The 20,766-nt window shown below is 33.4% G+C and overlaps 1 protein-coding gene across 2 annotated transcripts in view; it reads left to right on the top strand.

Moving 5' to 3' along the window:
- Positions 1-20,766, top strand: part of gnal (guanine nucleotide binding protein (G protein), alpha activating activity polypeptide, olfactory type) — a 334,655-nt gene that overhangs the window by 287,599 nt on the left and 26,290 nt on the right. The gene's annotated exons all lie outside the window — the stretch shown is intronic.

Raw genomic sequence — 20,766 nt, 5'->3', positions numbered from 1 at the left:
GCTAAGTGCCAGAGATGTGTTAGTGAAAGATTCAAGCTATTTTCAGTTATGTATTTTCAAATCTGGTGAAATTAGAGAATCCAAGGGCATGGGATAAAAAAATTCTAAGGTGAATGAACCAAGATTGTTCAAGAGTACTGGGTATTCTAAATGATACAACTAAATTTTATTTTATCTGTATTTGGTGATATCAAAATATTTTGCCATCACTAAAGCAAGAATTATGGTTCTCTGTGGCTGAGGTGCTCATTACAAGCTAGCATGTTGTTAGTTCCTGTTCAGAGCAAATGAAATAGCATGTACCTTGTATATATACATGAAAGACTTAATACATAGACTGTCCCATGAGCAAAGAAAGTACAAAACACTCATAACAATGTTTAATGAGAAAAATGCTCTTTTGTACAGCCAAGAACAGTACGCTGCATCAAAACATCAAGCAATCCTTATGCAACTCTTAACCTCCAACAAAATTAACTTAGCCCTAGTCTCCACTACTCAAACTGTCTTTTCATGAGTCATTTCATTATAGTAGCACCTCTAAATGTCATTTGATCTCACTTGCACTTAAAAAAAAAAAAAAAGAATGTTGCTTCTTATAATGGAATATAAAACTTGTTTTGTGGTACAGTGGTTAAGTAGTAGCACTGCAGCCTTGCAGTAAGGAGACTGGGGCTCACATCCTGAGTTTCTCCTTTGTGGTGTTTACATGTTCTGTCTTGCACCCTGTGATTGATGGAACAGGCTCCAGCTGCCTTGCAACCCTGCCCTGGATAAGTAGTGGAAGATGAGTGGATGGATAAAAAATAGTTTTACAGATAAAAGGAAAAGGCACTTTATTTTTTTTCTAACCAGCAAATTTGTTTCATTGTTATCTTTGGTAAGCATAATAAGAGAACAATGCCATAGTATTAATTTTGATAATAGTTACATTTAATAACAATGTTCCTGACGTAATTTTTAGCCCTTTCTTAAAGGAGCAGGTTGTCAAGCACCCCTTGCATCCTCCTTTTCCTTGCAGAGACTTGATCAGATTAGAAGAGCATTTCACTTACTCATTGTAGGTGAGGTACAGGTTCAGTTATATTTACATTTACAATTACTGAACAAAGCAACTGTTACCATCTGGTAAGTAAAGGATGTAAAGTACATCCTTTCATTTTTCCATTGTATACAAAAATATAAAGTAAGAACAGTTTTTTTTATCTCCTGTACAAACTAGATTTTTGCAGTGCTGTACAGCATTCAACTGTGTGTGCTTAACCTTGACATGCTAAAGAGCACTAGTACCCAACCCTCAAGTCAACATCATACAATTGTTCCATGTTTCAGTTAAGACAAACACTTAAAGCAAAAAGACCGGTAACACCACTTTTCACCTGTTCGACCAGTCTGATTTACTACTTCCGCTTAAACAATATGCTTCTGTATTTTAATCTGTTGTGCCTTGCCCTTGTTTAAAGGGTAAAATTGACAATAAAAATGACAATTGACAATGAAGGCAAGCACCTTTTTGCATAATGACTATAGACCAGTGGTACGTCTCACATCATGAACTTTAAGCAACTGGTCCTGGACTATATGAGTCCATCTGTGGACGACCACCTACACCCACTCCAGTTTACCTATTGGACAAATATTGGAGTGGATGGTGCAATTACCTATATACTCCACAAGGCATTTTCTCACCTGGACAAAGCCAGCAGCACTGTGAGGATTATGTTTTTCAATTTCTCCAATGCCTTCGATACCATCCAGCAACCCCTGTTAAGGAGTAAGCTCGAGCCATGCTAGTGGATGAGCTTATTGTGTCCTAAAATAGTCGTGTCTCCTTTTCCTCTTTACTCTGTATGCCTCACACTATAAACATAACCAGTTCATGTCACTTGCAGAAATTCACAGATTATTCTGCACTTATGGGGTATATCGATAAGGGGGGTGAAACAGAGTACAGGTGTCAGGGGGACAACCTTGTTTCTTTCTGCAGAAGGAAATGTCTGCAAATTAACATCAGAAAAACCAAGGAACTGGTTATTGAATTTTTCTGCACCAAAGCACCACTATGTCCGGTCACTATTCAGGGAATTGATGTAGAGGCAGTGCAGTGACAAGTTGGAGTAGTCTTGTAACACAGAGGACAATAAGAAAGGACTGCATTCTTGTAGTGTGAGTAGTGACACCCTTCACAACTTTAACAACTCTTTGATGGCCAGTGCAATTTCCTACAATATTGTATTCTGGGCTGGTAACATCACTTCAACAGCTCACCAAATCAACGAGCTATTTAAAAGGGGAGGCTCAGTTATACAATGCACTCTTGACCCTAGATTCTGTCTAGCAAAGGAGTGAATTAATACAATACTGAGTGCCATTATGAACAATGCTGCAATTCCTCACTCTGACACACTAACAAGAAGTACTTTCAGCCAACGACTCATCAGAAGTGTGTCAAGAAACTTTACTGTAGCTGCTTTATACCAACAGCAGTATGCCTGTATAATGCTTCACTGTGACTGTCAGATTTTTTTTGTTTGTTTTATTTTTCTTCCTTTTTTAGTCATTCTGTTTTGTTCAGACCATAATGTCCATCTAGCTATCTTTCTATCCAGTTTCTGTAAAAAGCACAATTTCTCACTGGGAAATAAAGTTCTATCTATCTATCAATGACACAAAGGTAGTGTATGCGCAGTAAGCAATCACAATCATGCTTGTTACTGCCTTTTCGATAGGTACGTTGATAATGTTGTAGCCAGTAGTTCAAAGTTTTTGTCAGTGTCGAATACCTACAGCAGAGGAAGTGAGAATATGCTGATGGATTACTGGCTTTAAAAGTAAAAAGAGGGAAGTCTGAGTGTCCACAAGCGGCAAATAGGGGGGGCAAGTATAAAATTCTTGTGAGTTGTGGACCTACATGATGAACAGACGCACTTCAGATATGTTTACATATATATCTTGCAGTTTGATGACCCGCTACAACATATTCAGCCTACATTCATCATTCTGCTACCCATATAACCAACCTGTCCTCAAAATTCACCACTATCAATATACAGTGCTGCACTGCCGTAGTTAGGAAAAATCCTGTTCACAGTGCATGGCACAACCCCAGCACTGGCATGTATCCTTATCTTACGCACACGCATCATGGCTGCCACACATTGCCAGTGTTCATTTGACATGTTCTCTGAGCACATCCTCAAAAATTAATGCAACAAGAGGGCAAGTTTCAGTACCAGCAAAAAGTGGGGGTGATGCACAGTGTGTTCAAGGTGGAACGTGATGTCAGAGTCTTTGTTTACTATCATCCTTTGACAACAATCCACTTTGCAGATCCTACCGGATCAGTGTGGGTACTTCGATGTTTGATCAGTGGTTTGATGTGGTGAAGCTAATCATCAAGCTTAAATGCTGACATACAAATGTATTTGAGGTACTTTTCTTCATCTGTTTCTCACGCAGGCAGTACAAGCATCGCATATGTAATGACGTGATACATTTTTAAAGATTTCATATACTATATTTTTTTTTTTTTTTTTGCCGTCTTTGCAACAGCCTCAGATTTTACAAAAGTGTAATTGAGCCACGGAGGAAAAATAATTAGGGACGCAGAAATAGAAAAAAAGGTCTATTTCATGATTAAAGTGGAAATTTCTACTTTAATCTCGTAGTTTATTTTGTCATTAAAGTAGAACGTCGTAAACATCATCTTAAAACCGACCCACCTATGGTTCTTGGGCTTCCTCCTGTGCTGATAGCAGCGGTAGGCAGCGATTGCCACACAGAACACATTAAATTTATGATATTCCAACTCACTGCACATTTACAATTCTTCGATTTATACTTGATATCACTTTCATGATGAAATGTGTTAAAGCATGTATGTTAAATTTTACAGATAAATCGTTAACTTCATTTAAATAATTAATACTGTTAATAATTACACATGTGGGTGCGGCACGGTGGCGGAGTAGTAGCGCTGCAGCCTCGTAGGCAGTCACGTCCCTGGTGTTCCCTGCCTGGAGTTTGCATGTTTTCCTGATGGGTTTCCACAGTGTGCTTCAGTTTCCTTCCGAAGACATGCAGATTTGGCAATTTGGTGATGCTAAAAAGACACTAATGTGTGCTTGTATTCACCTCGCATTGAGCTGATGCTCCATCCAGGAAATGTTTGCTGAAATGGGCACGTCCCTGGATTGGTAGATGTAATCATTAAACATTCATCCTTTTCAGAGATATTGTGGCAAGGTGTCCTGGGAATTCAATGGATGTTTCGGGCAATTCACAACACAGAGAAGCAGAACATTGTTTTCTCATTGTGATGATTCTCGCCCTGCCACCCAGTGGAATCCTTCAGATTTACATAAAGTACATGCACAAGTATATACAGTATACCGATTGCATAGCAGTAGCCTCCACAGGTGGACACGTCATGTTGCGTCCCTAAGAAGAAAACCTGTGCGTATTTTTCAGTATTTTTTAGAATACCTTTAACCATGAGCATTATCACAGAGTGGTTTACACAGTAAAACACAGGAATGTTTATGTAATGTAAAGGGCAAAAAATGTATACAGAGCTAACCATATACATCAATTAACTGGACAGTTTGTCACGTGGGCATGTGAAAGGCCAAAGAGAAATGATTACATAGTGACACAAATTAAATAATATCTGGCTTTAGAAGTCAAAGAAGAAGAGGAAGAAGTCAATAAGGAGATTGCAGTTTAACTTTTGTTTGTGATTTTTTTTATACCAGATGTTAAAATGAGCTATATAATAATGCTTTTTATTGATGCATAGTTATTATGATGTTAAGAATATGTTTCTAGATTATAAGATGTTCCCATTTAATGTGTTGCAAAATTCTAAACTCATTACATTTGTGCAGTATTATTGCCAGACAGTCCTTGAGTCTAATAATATAATAATCTGACTCACGTGTACAGGTTACACTGTACATAGAATGGTTGAGGCCATTTTGAAAACGATTGTATATCTACTAATCTTCCTCAAGTGTCTAGGTTTAATATATAAAGTGAATGACCAGCAAAGAGAGCTAAGGGGTGCTCCTGCCTGGTGTGCTAATGAACATGTTTTGGGGGCCAAGAAACATTTACTTCAAGTAACCTGATCATGAGGAAATAGTCATATTTTACTCCTCATGTACAAAACGAAAGACAAAAATCTAACATATTTTTGCTATGATAGATAGATAGATAGATACTTTATATATTTATGTGCATTTGCACTTCTGTTATATGACTTTATTCTTATAATCTGCTTATTTATAATAGTTCAAAAAGAAGAGATGATGTTCCATAATATGATGTCATAAGAGCTCGTTCCAGAAGTGTTAAAGATGGTTTTATTTCAAACCATGCTTGTACCAAGTTGCTGCTATTCTGCTAGCATTAAAAGTTGACTGTATGCAACTGACTGAGGCAATTAAAATAATATTAGTATTTTTATATACATGTTTGACTAGATAGCTAGCTTAAAGTGGTGATAACCATGAGAAACAGTATTTATAAAAGGGATGAATAGGATAGTTTTCTTGGAGAGTATTACAATTAAGAATTATTTTATGGTGTTAATATTTAAGATGCTTTTAACATTTTTCCTCAAGGAATTTGAAAAAAGAATGTAAAAATAATTTTTCATCATATATCATAAGCAGTTTTAAGATGAGGACAAGATCTAGAAAACTGAGCAATGTGTTTAAAATTGACAATGTTTAATATAAGATTTGAACTATTTATTCCTGCAACTGACATAGACCAGGTACCTGTGTTTATACAATTTTGGTTTGTATAATCATATTTTTAGGAGAACAATCATTTTGATGATTATATTTAGAAAAGTTACTATTGCTGGGTATACACATATATCTTTTTATGTGCTTTTTAAAAATCTGTTTAATGTAGCTGTCAAATGTAACTATATATAATTTCTCTCTTATAAACTCTCAATGAGCTGATTTATGGCAAGGACTTTTCTCCCCTCAGTGTCTAGTTATGAAAGGTCTATGAATTAATCTATGGTATATAAATCGCAGCAAGAACACCTATAGAGGTGGACCACTTGAACAAAAAACTATCGAAACTAAAAACTTTTCTGAGTATTTATTCTGTGGCACCTAGTACTCCACAGTAGGTTCAAATCCCAGTGCAGAGACTGTGTGGAATCTGTATACTCTCCCTATGTCTGCCTTGAGTTGCACATTCTGCCGGTATCTGCAGTGATTTTCTCCAAGTTCTACAGTTCCTTCACCATTCCAAGGACCTGCAGCCTCCCCTGTGAATTAATTTATATAAGGAAAAATGTATGTAAAACATTTATACAGTATATTTTCAGACTTATAGGAGCCATTTTGTTATACTGTAATGTTGTATAACGATTAATAAAATGTAACCTGTAAAAAAAAAAATAAGTTGTTGATTACCAAGTTTAGATCAAAAGAACATACATTAAAAAAAATGTTTTTAAATTCTTTATAGTATCCGATTATAAGATAATGATGTGGTATTTCATTTGTTGAGATCTTGCCATTGTAATGTAAATTGCCCCTTTTTATCTTGTATACAGTACGGTTATTACTTGTGTCTGACATTTTCAGTTCTATACTGTGCAGATGTTAATGAAGAATATGGAGAATTTTTTTTTGGCTTTAACATAATTGCATCTTTATTTCAAAAATAAAAATGTGATAATCATTACTTACACATCTCTGCAGCTTCAATTTAGTTTTTTACTTTTTTTTTTAGATAATTTTCGTAAATCTGCAAATAATTCTTTTCTGTCTCCGTATAGTTTTGGACTCTGCCAGCAAGTAAGCAACAATAATTACTTTTCAAATGGAAACTTGTCAGAAGATTAGAATTCTAATAATATTTTATTTAAAGATTCTGTCTGAATGAATTCTGAGTATTTAGCTTGTGAATGAACAAGGGAAGTATACATCTGAAAACAAAAAAGAACAAAGTGGCTAGAATCATTGTTAATGTATTTGTCAAAGAGACATGAAAAAATGTTTGCATTTGTGTTCTCCACAAAGAACATAAATATATGACTAAAATTTACTAGAAATTCTAGGCAGTTTAAGTACATTTCTACAATAGCATGTCTGAGACAGACAAGTCAATGCTATAATTATTTAGTGAGAGTTCACATATGTTTATGAGAGGTGACTTGAGATCCTTTAGTGTTAATATGGAGATTTGGAGACTTCTTTGAGCATCTTTTGATCAGAACATTGACATTTTCTTTTTGGGGTGACACAGTGGTACAAAAGTGAGCACTACTGCCTTATAGCCCGTGGAATTTATAAGGTTTAGTAACATTTTTCTTTTATTAGAGCAAAGTCCCAAATAATTACTTTTAAGATTTTGTGGCACAAAAATGTGGAATGTTCCAATTGGAGGGTGGCATTCCTCCCCATCACCTAGAGCTACCCAGACTGCATAACCAAGCCAACTCACTGTCCATATAGACTTGCACGTTCCCCTGCATTGGGTTGTTTAGTGCCAAACATTTATAATACGCCAGTTAGGTTGATTTCCAGTTCTTTGAGTAATTGAGTCATTGTGAATGAGCTTGGGTTTGGATATAAGTATGCACTTCGCTGGACTGTACAAGTTTCATTACTACACTTACTAGTGTCAGGATAAACATTGGCTACATGCTATTATAGAATTTCACTAACTTTAAAGCTTCAGTGCATGGCATCTTTTTCTTCTTGCAAAATTGAAATAAAATGTTCTTAAGACACTGCTATTATTTACTTTTGAATTATTAATAATGTATACTAGGGCACCTGTTTATTGCTCATTAATTCCTTTAATTATTGTTTTATTGTAATAGACCTGTTTATAAAGTCAATAAAGTTCTAATTATATGCCTATCTGCTAAAAGCAAACAGTACATTAGTGACTAAGTGGAAATAGTAGCAGGCATTATTACCCACTGGCATATGATCTGGATTTGAATTTTAAAGGGTAGATGTTCAAATCCTGCTCCTCTTACCATTTATGTTTGTTAGAATGCAAGGTTTTGAAATTTACTTTGTAGCAATATGGATGGCTTTTGCAGGCAATTTAGTGTTTTATATTTGTCTAAGAGCTTTAATGAAAATTAAAGTAACAAATAACTGTCCTGAAGAGAATGGGTATTATTATGTTTGTTTTTCTTTTTCCTATAAGCAAAGCACCCCTCAAATAACCTTCAAGTCAATGACAGTTCATACTGAATCATCTGCTCATTTGATAATTGTGTTGACTTTTTGCAAATAGTGGTCATTCTTTAATTAGCAGAGGGCAATGCTCTGATGACCAATCAATAGTTTCCATATTTTTGAAATGGTCGGAGTTGCTTAAAGCTCCACTGTAGCATTGTTAATTTCTGGCACGTATGTTGTAGGAAAGAAGTTTTCTCTAAATTTATTTGCCCACTTATTTATGATTTTAAATAAATGCAAAAGTTATGGAGTGTAATTTAATATTTTATCTGTCTTTGTATTTGCTCTAATAAAAAATGGTAACAGTATTTTTTATATTTATAGTTTAAAGAAACATATTCAAAAATATAATTTTACAGAGAGCTTTCTATTCATACATTATCTTTCAGAAGGATTTGGATTGTAATTTGTACTTTTAAATTAATTTCAATATTTTTAAGGAAAGACTTGCAAATAGCTGAATATGGGGTAATATAGACAGGAGACAGATTAGAGTATTTAAAAAAAAAAAAAAAAAAGGTTTTTTTCTACCTATCAATTTTTTACCTGCTCATCCAGTTCAGTGTTACAAAGTGTTGCATTTTAAAGATTTTTTATGGTAATATAACAGTATAAACCTTATATATATATATATATATATATATATATATATATATATATATATATATATATAAACCCATAATACATACTGTATTATGGATAAACATAGACTAAAGGAAATATGGCAAAATACCTTCATCAAAAGATGATATACTTGGTTTGATAACACGAAGAGTAACATGTTTAAATGTGTGTTTTTAGTATTTCTTGTCTCTTAAATATCACTTTAAACATAATGAAGTCTGTCGATCTATCCAACTCTTTTCTTATCTGCTTAGTTAAATTCAGTAGCATGGTACTATAAAGTATGTACCATATCTTACAAAAGAAATTAAAATGTTTGAAATTATATCATGTTTGTTTTTCAGTTGTTGTTAACAGTATACATTATTTAACAGTAGTGATTCTGAACAAGTTTTACTCTTGTTGCTTTTTCCTAATCCCTCTGTTTTCCTATAATTGTAAAAAGACTCTTAAGACACTGGATTACTTTAGAAGATTTAAGTTGTGACAATGTAAACATGGTATAAGTTGAATGTATGAATTAGTTGGGGCATTAAGAAATTTCCTGCCATGTTAGCAGTTTGTATTATGTGCCAGCATTTTAGGTCTAGTATCTAAAAAGATGAAGTAAACTGATTAAATATCCAATGGCAGAATGTTGCTGTCTGACATGAACAATTGATGGTAGAACATTATCAGCCATTTATGTAATGTAGGCTAGAGCAAATGTGCTTTCACTGATCCATTTTTAAGCCCACAGTTTAGGGTTGTAGGCAGCTTGAGCCTATCTGATTAGTAATAGCTAAGAGGCAAAAACCATCCTCCAGAAAGTTGCCGCACAGGGTAATTTATAAATCTAAATCCATCTAGCAGCCAGTGTTCAGATTTCAAGGAAAAAAAACTAGAAACTGAAGAAGACCCCTAAGAACAAATTTAGGATATGCACACATATTGTAGATGGCATCTTAGCTAGAAACCATAGTCAGTGAATCTCTATTGCCTGCTTCATCATGCCTCTCTCTCAGTGTAGTACCTCTCTGCATAAATGTTATACATAAGCAGATGTCCATTTTCTACTTGCATCTCTCGAGTTTTTGGATAACGCTCTACAATGATGTGAATTTCCCATCGGGATTAATAAAGTATCTATCTATCTATCTATCTATCTATCTATCTATCTATCTATCTATCTATCTATCTATCTATCTATCTATCTATCTATCTATCTATCTATCTATCTATCTATCTATCTATCTATCTATCTATCTATCTATCTATCTACAACACCAAATTGTATCATTTGTTTCATATATAATCTTTTTTCCCGGTTTTCATATTTAAAGTCCTTCTCTTTCTCTTCTGTTTTTTAAATGTACTTGTAAAACAATTAATAGAAAGAACAGTTTAAAAACCAAAGCTCTAATAAGATTCAAGGAACTGAAAAGAAGATTTGTTTTTAAAAAAATGCTGCCATGTTTAAAAAAAAAAAGCTGCCATTGCACAGGAAAAGTGAATTTTAAAACCTTTTGAAGTGTTTCACATTCTAATATAACACTCCTTGAATTGAAATGATGGTGTACATTATACTATTAATAAATGGTTTTATGTAAAACCAGCTCTTAGTGCTTTATATTCTGATATTGTAGTCTATCCTGTAGTTAGGCACTCACATTTGAAAATGCCGATTTGTCAGGGTAACTGCATTATACAGTAATTGTAACTTATAATGTAACTTGTACAAACCTGCTTAATCTGATTCAGGGTCACAGAGCCTATTCTGACTGTAGTGGATGCAAGGAAACATCTTGGACAAAGCGCCGTTCCATTATAGGGCCCTCTCACAAACACAGTATCACTCACACTGGTCCAATTTGGAACATGCAATTACGGTACTACCCAAAGGAAATCCCATGTACACACAGAGCGTGTAAACTCCACAATATAGACAGCTGATGTATGTAGGATTCAATTAAAGCAATGAAAAGCAAAGATAACTTGAAAATGAGTAATCAGCAGACTGCATCTACATGTTTCTTGACATTTCAGAAAATAGATTTTCATTGGGTGTTCTGCAACAGAAAGTTCAATCAGTTCTCTTTGAGCTTGACCTCCACACAGTAGAGGAAATGCACTCCAACATTCCTGTTTCATGTTGAAAGTGATTTTTTCACTAAAATGAGGGGATGAGATGATAGACTGCATGTAGCACTTATTTCATAGTTCCTTATAGAATCCTGTTGAATTTACAGAAGCTCAATTCATTCTCAACAAATCTGTTGCTGGTTCAGAGAATGATGATCAATCAAGGATATTATTTTCACCTTTTTTTTTTTTTTAAATTAAAAAAACAAACCAACCTGTGAGTATCTGTAAACATGTTAAATGCACATGTCATTATGTTTTCATTTGTTGCTTGAAACAATGTTGGATTTTTGGGCTAAGCCATTTTTATTTTGTACAACCCATAATGTATATATTTTAAAGAAGATTGATAAAACTCGTTTTTAAGAATGTACAGTGTAGTTAATTTTATTTACAAAAGAAAATTTGCGTAGTAATTATGTTGGACTGCATTTATAGCATAGAAGATTACAGTTTGACTTAATGCAGAATAATGGAAATAATTATGGAAAGGATAAATACAAATAGATGTAATCACTACTGCTTTAATTGGGCATAGTCATCTGTAGCTCTGTGGAAAGTGGTGTCTTCCTAGATTTTCCAATAGACCTTTTAATGGTATCTTGTCAGTATATGAGCTGGTGGTAAGTATGCATGCATTTATTTCTTTTTTACTGTTACCAGTTTATTATTTGGCATTATAGTTTAGTGGTTAGTGCCATAACTTTGCAGATCCAAGAACACATGCTGCTCATGTTCATATATGATTTCTCTGGACTTCCTCCCACATTTCTAACATCTGTGTTTTAGGTGTATTGTTTGGTTATGATGGTGTATGTAAGTATGCTCTATAACAAATACATACCAGGATTGGTTTCTGCCTCTTAAAGCCAGATTCCCAGGCTTCAGAATGCCCTGTAATGAAATAAGCCTTAATCAGCATGTCTTCGCTGCTGCTGGACCTTAGAGGTAGTAGCTTTTCAAATATAATACACTTAAATTAACTAGCCTTGTTAAATTGCCTTGGTAGCCTACACATTTTTGCTTACATACTAAATGTATACTGTATTTTTTTAACAGCAAAGTGTATTACTAAACTTTTTTAGTTACTTTAATTATGTAAATCTGCATATAGATAGATAGATAGATAGATACTTTATATAGCCTTGCCTTGTCCACTAAGATAAGTTCTTTCATTGTTTAAACTACTGTAGCATCGGATATCAGATAGGATTCATTGAAATTAAATAGGTGTTTGGAAAAAATGAAATAATTATCAGTTAATTCTTAGGTTTTCATATACACCTTTTAAAATTATGGTTATATGTGTTGTTTTTTGTTTTCTTAAAGCTTTTTGATAGCCTTTGAAACCACAACAAAAATAACCTGGACAATTTCCATAAAACTATCAGTAACACTACAAATCTTCATCTTATTTGAAATCCTCCAATGAAGAAAGTGTAGCATGTTACCACATCAGTTGTTTCACACAATGATGCAGCACTTTAAAAAAAAAATGAATTTAAAGTTACAGCCCACACATGTTCATAGAGTGCATTACTTCTGAACCTTTTGTAGTAGGTAGTGAAACTGCAAGTGAAATCCTTCTCTTTATGTGGTATTGTGGGCACTGTAATTAGAGCTGTAGTCGTGGAGACTGTTCCCACTCTGTCGTGCTATAAAACTTCAATAAGTTGACAGAGAGAATTCAGAAATTTCCCATATTTTGAACAATTAAAAATATAGAGAGTATATAACTATATAAAGATATAATAGCCCATATAAAGTAAGCAGTGTGACCTGTTTTGCTGGAAAACAACAGTAATCATCAGCAAGGTTTATATGTATTGCAGAAGGATTTAATATATGAAGAAATAGATGTGGTTATTACAGGAAGCTCATGATGTTCCCACAACAAACACAAAAGCAAATTTTTACTTTCCTATTTCAGCCTGTTACTGTAATAGTTGGTCTGTCTTAATTTGCATGGATTTTGTTTGGCCCTGTATGCAAACACACAACAGAACAATACTGAGTGATTTTAGACAATAACCTATTCAATAATAGTTTTGTTCTTCTTATTCACAGTAAGCCATGATAAATGGCAATTAAACAGGGCAACCAACTTATCAACTTATTCTCACTGTTATATAGTATTTATGTTTAATCTGCACTGTTTTTTTCTGTTTTGCAAAATATAGTATACAAGTCAGCCAGTTGTAAAGTCATATGGATCTGTTTTCCTATGCAGACTTTCTGTTTATGCATGTGATTGAAGAGTGTTAGTAATTGAGGCATTTGAACTTATACTGTTATGTATTAGATTAGAAAATTGCACCTTATATGTAAACAGACACAAACTAAGGGAGGACATGGTCCATAAAACTAAAGATTAGAGAATAACTACATTAGAGAAGGGTGAAAATTGAAATAAATTACAAAGGGTATAAAATGGGGCCTTATCAAAGTAAACATCTCTTGTCAAGTCCAATCCATACTAGTCCTCTCAGTAATGGTGCCCCAATTCCATTTAACTTGTTACGTATTGAGCTGCTCTTTTTTTTACCCATTTTAACTAGTGCATGATTAGGTAACTAACACAGTTCAAAAATAAATGTTGTATATTATAGAAAGAAACCTTTTTTATTGTAACCAATGTATTCAGTCCTCTTTTTTTGTTTTTCATTAACATGTTAGCTATAACTCTATAATTTCGACTGTGTCACCTCATGTTGGAACTAAGTTCAGCTAGTATAACAACAGAAATGTTATGCTTTGAATTTATTTCAAATTAATCTAGTGTGAGTGGTAGAATATCTTTAGCATAAAAGGCTGAATGGTATTTATTGCCTTATTCAATCATTAAAAAAATTAACAAAAGATTGCAAAAATAAAAATGTCTGGACTATATGCTGTTAAGTCAAAAAAATACCTGTTTGCTTAAAATTTTAAGATTATAAAATCACTCTGCTGCCATTTATTTGTGAAGATTTTAATGCTCTTCAAAACAGTGGTGATATAATTTTAAATAGATGGCTAGACTAGGCAGATTTAACTTTGCACAGAAATGCCTTGTACACTTTCACACACACTCTGAACTGGAATCGTGTAAGTTATATACAGACTTTGCTTTGGCAAGCACACCTTGTGGTGTGGCGCTACTGGCTTTCTGCCTCTTCCTAGCTACACCATTATGTCTTCAATCCAGTCAGGAGTAAAGAAATAAGTATACCTTGCTGTGTCTCACATGCTCTTGTTTATAGTAAAGCAACTAGTGATGAATAGAGCAGGAATATAACAATGCTGTCAAAGGCCATGAACTATCACATTTGAAGTAAAATTAGCAAAGGTCTTTTACTCTTAAAACATTTGTTCATAGATTATCTGTCCGGTGATTTATAGTATATCATTTGCTAAATTTTGCTGAGGTAATTATTTTTTATGTTACTTAGACATTAATGACATTTATTTACCAACACATGCAAACTACCCAACTAGATATCATTTTGCTCATGCATTTGTTTTACAAAAAAAATAAAATAAGAATTTTAAATAATAGAGTGCTCATGAACCCATGTTGTTTATTTGTGCAGTGCATGCATATATATTTAATTGCATATTTTCTGTATTTCTGTTATTTCAAACAGTTGAGTTTATTTTGGTGTATACCATAACTAGACTTTATTCAACAGCATTATGTTTTCAACATCTAACATCTCAGCCAATCCCAAACTGAAGTATGGTACTCATACCATGGCTTTTAGCCTGAGGAACTGCATCCCTTAGTAAAAATATGCCAACATAACAGAAGTTTGTTTTTTTTCCTGTCATTTGACATCCTTGGTACAATGAAACCATGAAAAGTGTTTCCTAATTCAAGCAAAAAAGGAATGTTTAATATGGCAGTGTTTAAACAAGTGTTGCTAAAACAGTTAAGGAGACTGAAGAGAAATATTAATAAATTTAATTTAAATCATAATTGTGTAATTTCTTGAAATTAATGATATCAGGAAAGAATCTGTTATTTTCCTGTAAGAGGTGTGTAGATGGAAGTACATGTCTGAATACATTTTGTTGAAGCTTTGAGGAAACTACCAGTAATTGCTTTTTTTTTTTTCATAGCAAATATCATGGACATTATTATTGTGAAATTTCTGTAGATAGATAGAAAGCGTTTGAAAAAATGTAGGTGTCCCACATTGAGTGTAGAATTCAAATGTAGTCTCAAACTTATGTCCAAATTGGACTAAGTGCTTTTACTGTGTTCTGGGAATTTGGGAAGGGAATAATCACTTGAGTAACTATTTATAGTTTTAGAGAAATGCAAATGAGGATAATTCTAATGAACTGATTATACAAAAAATGTGAACTATAGTAAACTGACTAATAAAAAATGCAAGAAGGTTTCTTCTTTGAAACTTAATACAGTAATCTTTAAAGAAACAGTGTTAAAACTCATATACACAGACCTTAGAGTTGTGCTAAAGTCTGCAAAGTTTTAGACGTATTACTTCCCTTTGTGTTGATTGCAATTTCTAATAGCACATGACAACCTGATCTTGGATGTGTTTTATTAAAGAAATTACAGTATATTCTTTACAGTGCAGACCATTATATTTAAATAATATGGGAAACTTAATAAAAGGTTTGCATCTTAAATAAATTATTATTGGTTTGACTATGATTTGACTTGGATAGTGCAAAAAAAAAAAAACTTAAGGTTAACCAACAAAATAATCATTTAAAAGCTAAAATCAAATGCTGTCCCTTGTCAATTATGTTTCACTTTTAAGTTCCTGTTAATCAGTTTGCAGTGGATTTAGGTAATTAACTGATAATCATGTTAAATAAGTACAGGTAGTACTACAAACCAAATAGGAGAATTTTTTTGTACAAAAGTACTCACAGTGCCTATAGGCTAGAAAATTAAATGTCAGTACCATGGAACTTCAATGACAATGAAATCTCAAATTTTCAAAAAAACCACAGTGGGTAGAGTATGACAATTTCGTCACTTTTAGACAGATTCTGAAACATTACACTGATTAAATGTAAAAGATGATTGATAGTTCAATAAAGTCAACAGTTAGCAGAGTGAAATGTCTAAAATGATTAAGAGCAGAAATAGAAAAAATTATCTTCCATGTTGAACTGATCATTATAAATGTTTAGTAGTAAGACATTAGCAGACATTCAAGCATGGAAATTATTTCGGCAGACAGTCAGCTTTCCTGTACCTGTTGTTGTATATTTGGCAGTGATATTCATCTACAGTTTGCATTTCTTAGCCAAAGTAACGAATCAAGTGCAGTATTTCAGATACTACTGTAAAAGTTATGGAATGAAACTTGCCTGTGAAACTAGGGCAAGCTGTGAAACAGGTGTCCTTTGTTATCCAAGTATACTTCACTGAACATTGTCAGTAACAGTATTTTTTTATCTTATACATTTATAGAGAATGACATACCTGTATTATTTATCAGCTTCCTATGTTTAGTTATACAAATTGTTCAAAGATCTCTGTAGTCTCACTGCTTCATCTGGAGAAGCCATAGATTATTAGTCCCTTGAAGCTTAGCCTCCTAAAGACACTTTTATACTTTTACATTTAATCTTTAATCACTTATTTAAACATGGCAGTTACAGCGTTTCAGTGTATGTCAATGTATATCCTGTAACATTTGCACCTGATTGTAGTCTGGGGAGGATGACTGCAGTATCAGGTTTATTAAGAATAGTATGAAAAAGCTCTTAAGCTTTAAATGCAGCATTTCTTCCTCAGTATCAAGTCAATATGTGTTGAAGTGTTGCAGAGCATTTCTGTTTTGCTGTGTGTTCTGTCGACTTTATTAAGTACTGTAGGTTACAGTACTAAGGATTTTTTTGGCTCAGGTGTGCCACCTGCTTTACTACAAACAGACTCCCTGGTTTGATAACTGAAAGATTAGACTATGAGATGAAGCAAGGTCCACTTGCTTTGTTCTTAGGCAGTTCAAAAAGACCTTATACAAGTCTTTATGCTGTGTGCAAGTTGAGGAAGCACCGGGATCTATCAAGACAGCTATCATTTACTAAAGAAAGAGACTGATATAGTGACACTTTAACAATATAAAATTGGACCATTTGCTGTTTATTTAAAAATGATCATACATACAAAAAATAAACACTTTTAGTCTGTGACCTGTTCTTTGGAAGTACTGTATATTCATTATAAATAAAAAATGGACCTTACAAATTAGTGTTAATCATTTAATCCATTTATTTTGTTTTGTTATCTGATAATCAGTCTATTTCATTAACCCATTAGGGCATTTCTTAAAAGATAAGAGGTTAACTATTCAAGCATATACAAAGACATGTCAAATGATTTAGGGATTTGCTTTTTGACAGCTCACAAAATGCTTTTTACTGGTGAGGTTTATTTGGTTCCCACTCATATCACTTTCTTATTTAATGTTTATATAAAGTGAAAGCATTTGTTCATGTGTGTGCTGCTGATGTCAAAAACAGGGAGACTTCTTAAATGTATTTCACAGATTTGAGAAAATGTTTTTTTAAATTCGATTGCCCTCTGCTGGACAAAAAATGTAAAATTTATACTGTTTCTGTTTAAACAAAATGAAGATGACTGTAAATACTGAGTAATGATTTACTTTCCACTGAAATACATGTATGTACATATTACTTTCTATCATTAAATTAATATTTTTCAGTATTTGAAAAGGCCTACTGACTGTTTATTAACACATTATAAGCATTCAATAATTCACAATGTACAGACACTCAATAGAAATTAAGAAATTACACACAGGAAATATATTTATATGCATTCATTGTAATTGTATTGCAAAATAAATGGTCTTTTTCAAAATGGCAGTCTTTCCATCTTAATAAGCACTTGCCTTTTTCTAATTTTTATAGCCCCTTCTTAGACATGCAGGCTATTTCAGGAAATCGTTAAGTTTTAAAGGTCAAGTACATGTTTGAACTTATCCAAATCTAGAATCCCCCATCCTAAAATATTAACAGGATTACAATTCACTTACTTAGTTTCATCTTGGAGTCATGGACTAGATAGTACAGTGCTGTTATACAGTATATTCTAGTTTGACACTAGGTTAGCTATTGGAATGTTTACTTGGTAAACATAACATTTGATGCCAAGCACCAGCTTGAAGGAGAACAGAAATTTATGGGAAATAACTGAGAGCTAGCCGTACAGATAAAGCAGAATATACTAATGTACTAAGCCTAAGTATTCACTCATATAATATTGTCTAACATGCTCGATGCTATTCATGGTTACTTGGGTCCAGAGCTATACCAGTAGCATTGGAGGCAAGGCAGGAACAAATTCTTGACAAGTCCATTGTATGCAGACATTAAAAGTTTAAACAGTTATCTCACACAGCTGATTGATTGGTTGCAACACTGTGCTCATAAAGCATGCTCAAATCATTTATTGTTATTTCTGGCATTGAACTATATAAAGATAAAATTGGCAATAACAATAGATTCTTCTGCAGACTTGTTTTAAGAGTGTAGTGGTATTTTACAGATTTATTACCTAAGCTGGTAATAGCAGTGCTGAAATGAAATCCATTTATTCTACAATGAATCCAAAACAACAAATTAATTGTAATTTTTAACTCGATTAGAGGTATTAAAATAAATGTTTAACCAATTATATTACATAAGCTATGGTGAGCAATATGAGAATATGAACACATTATGTGACTTTAGCAGTGAATCAGGATTATTTTTGTCACTATACTGTTGGCATAAAACAGCATCAGAAACTTGCATTTGTGTGCCTTAAACTATTCCAATTCTAGCATTAAGTAATCAAAATGACACCTTGTTAATTTTTATTCAGTTGGTTTTTGTTTTTAATTATATTTCTGATATAAAGTTCACTTCACTCAGTGTAAAAAGAACAAGAAAAGAAATATGCTGTCTTAGACATTGCTGTTACTCAAGTTTGCCACTTCGAGTTTTTTCTACCAAGTCATTAGTGATTTGACAAAGGATCTGTAGGAGTTTATACCCCTAAACGCTTTAGGAGTGATTGGGCAGCTGCATTTTTACTAGTATGTTTCTCTTTTGTAACTGCCAAATAAAATTCCCTAAAAATCAAGCCAGTTTCTTTTACATAAATATGCTCTTCATCTTTGCATTTTTCACAAATGAAATAACTGAAAGTACTAATTAATTGCTCTTTAATAATTAATGGATCATGTACAAGACAGTATTGCATGTGGTGAGATGTCAGGACTGGACTGTTCACACGCCTTCCTGAACTGACACCAAATAATCTATGAACACATGGTTATTCTGCTGGAAGCATGGGAGCATCTCTCTTTATTAGCTAGAAAAATATGATTACTCCCACAGGCCAGCCCTCCAGCCCAAACCACATAGTAAGTCTGGAATAATAGAAAGTTGAGTAAAGAAATGTGTGTTTGCTTAATGCAAACTTTGAATATTCAAGTATATTTTAAATTTAGAATTGCATATAACAGCACTAGTGGAAGGAGAAGAGAAGATTTATGGATGTGATGACAGAGAACATGCAGGTGATGGGTGTAACAGATGCAGAGTGCAGGAAGATATGGAAAAAGATGATCAGCTATGGCAACCCCTAACGGGAGCAGCCGAAAGAAGAAGAATCCAACTACTGTTTCTTACTGCATTGCATTTTATGCCCAACATCTTTGTTTATTTATCCGATGCCTGAACATTGGGGCAGAATATTCTTTTCATTTTTTTTGAAGTCTATATGGTAAAGACAGTACTGAGTATTAATACCTAGGAGGCAGATCTACCTGATGTGAGTACCATCGAGTATTTTTGGTACATTCTTAGTGAAGATTTGGACTTCTAAAGAGAATAAAGTTGACAGGCATGTAGGAGTCTTCACCAAAAAATTTGTATTAACCTCAATACCACACCACTATTTGCTAGAGAGAAAAATAAATAGATATTAACCACACACCAACTACCATTAAACAACATGCCCCAGTACATTTTATCATTGCCTTATAAAAGAAAGCTCTTAAACCAGTGGAGTTTAGGAAGTCTTGGGAGTCTATGCCATTCCCATTCAAATAAAAACCTTTCTCTACCTACAGTCATCATTGTGACTACAGAAAGACATTTGAAGACCAACAAAATATTTGCATATCTGTTTTATATCATCAAGTTGTAACATAGGGATGTTTACTGCACTAGCAAAAGTCAATGACTTTACAACAGTTTTTAGTTTGAGCCTTAAGCAGTATCACTTTTGTAAGGCATTTTATTTATTATAGATGCTTTTTATTATTGGAAATTCATTTCATACACTGATGTGCTTCCTAATTAGTCATGCTTACCATATACATATACAGTATGTTATGTAAACATATGCTACATATTTTTTTATAGCAATGTGGTGTTTTTGCCCAATACCCTTGACAGTATATGCCCTGAACGGTTTTGTTGTTTTTTGCTCATCACGATAGTACAAGATCTGGATTTTAAGCCTGCATTGTGATTTCAACTGTTGCTTATTCTTCTAGCAAGAAATAACCAAACAACCTTTTAGCTTTTGGAAAACTGCTTACTTTTTTAGTACTATCATTTGTAGAATATGATGCGTTTAAACTGCCAAAAGGATACTTTTATTGAACATATAGATTGTGCTTGTTAAAGCTGCAAAACTGCCAACAAGAAAGATGTTTGTCTCTCTATTATATAAAAAAATCCTGGGACGGGACGAGATGTGACTTTTTCAGAGACATACTTTCAAGTCACTTGAGACAAGACTTTG

This window comes from Erpetoichthys calabaricus, chromosome 6 (assembly GCF_900747795.2).
Source record: "Erpetoichthys calabaricus chromosome 6, fErpCal1.3, whole genome shotgun sequence".
Lineage (NCBI taxonomy): Eukaryota > Metazoa > Chordata > Cladistia > Polypteriformes > Polypteridae > Erpetoichthys > Erpetoichthys calabaricus.
Note: the sequence above shows the minus strand (reverse complement) of the source record. Positions and strands in the feature narration are given on the sequence as shown.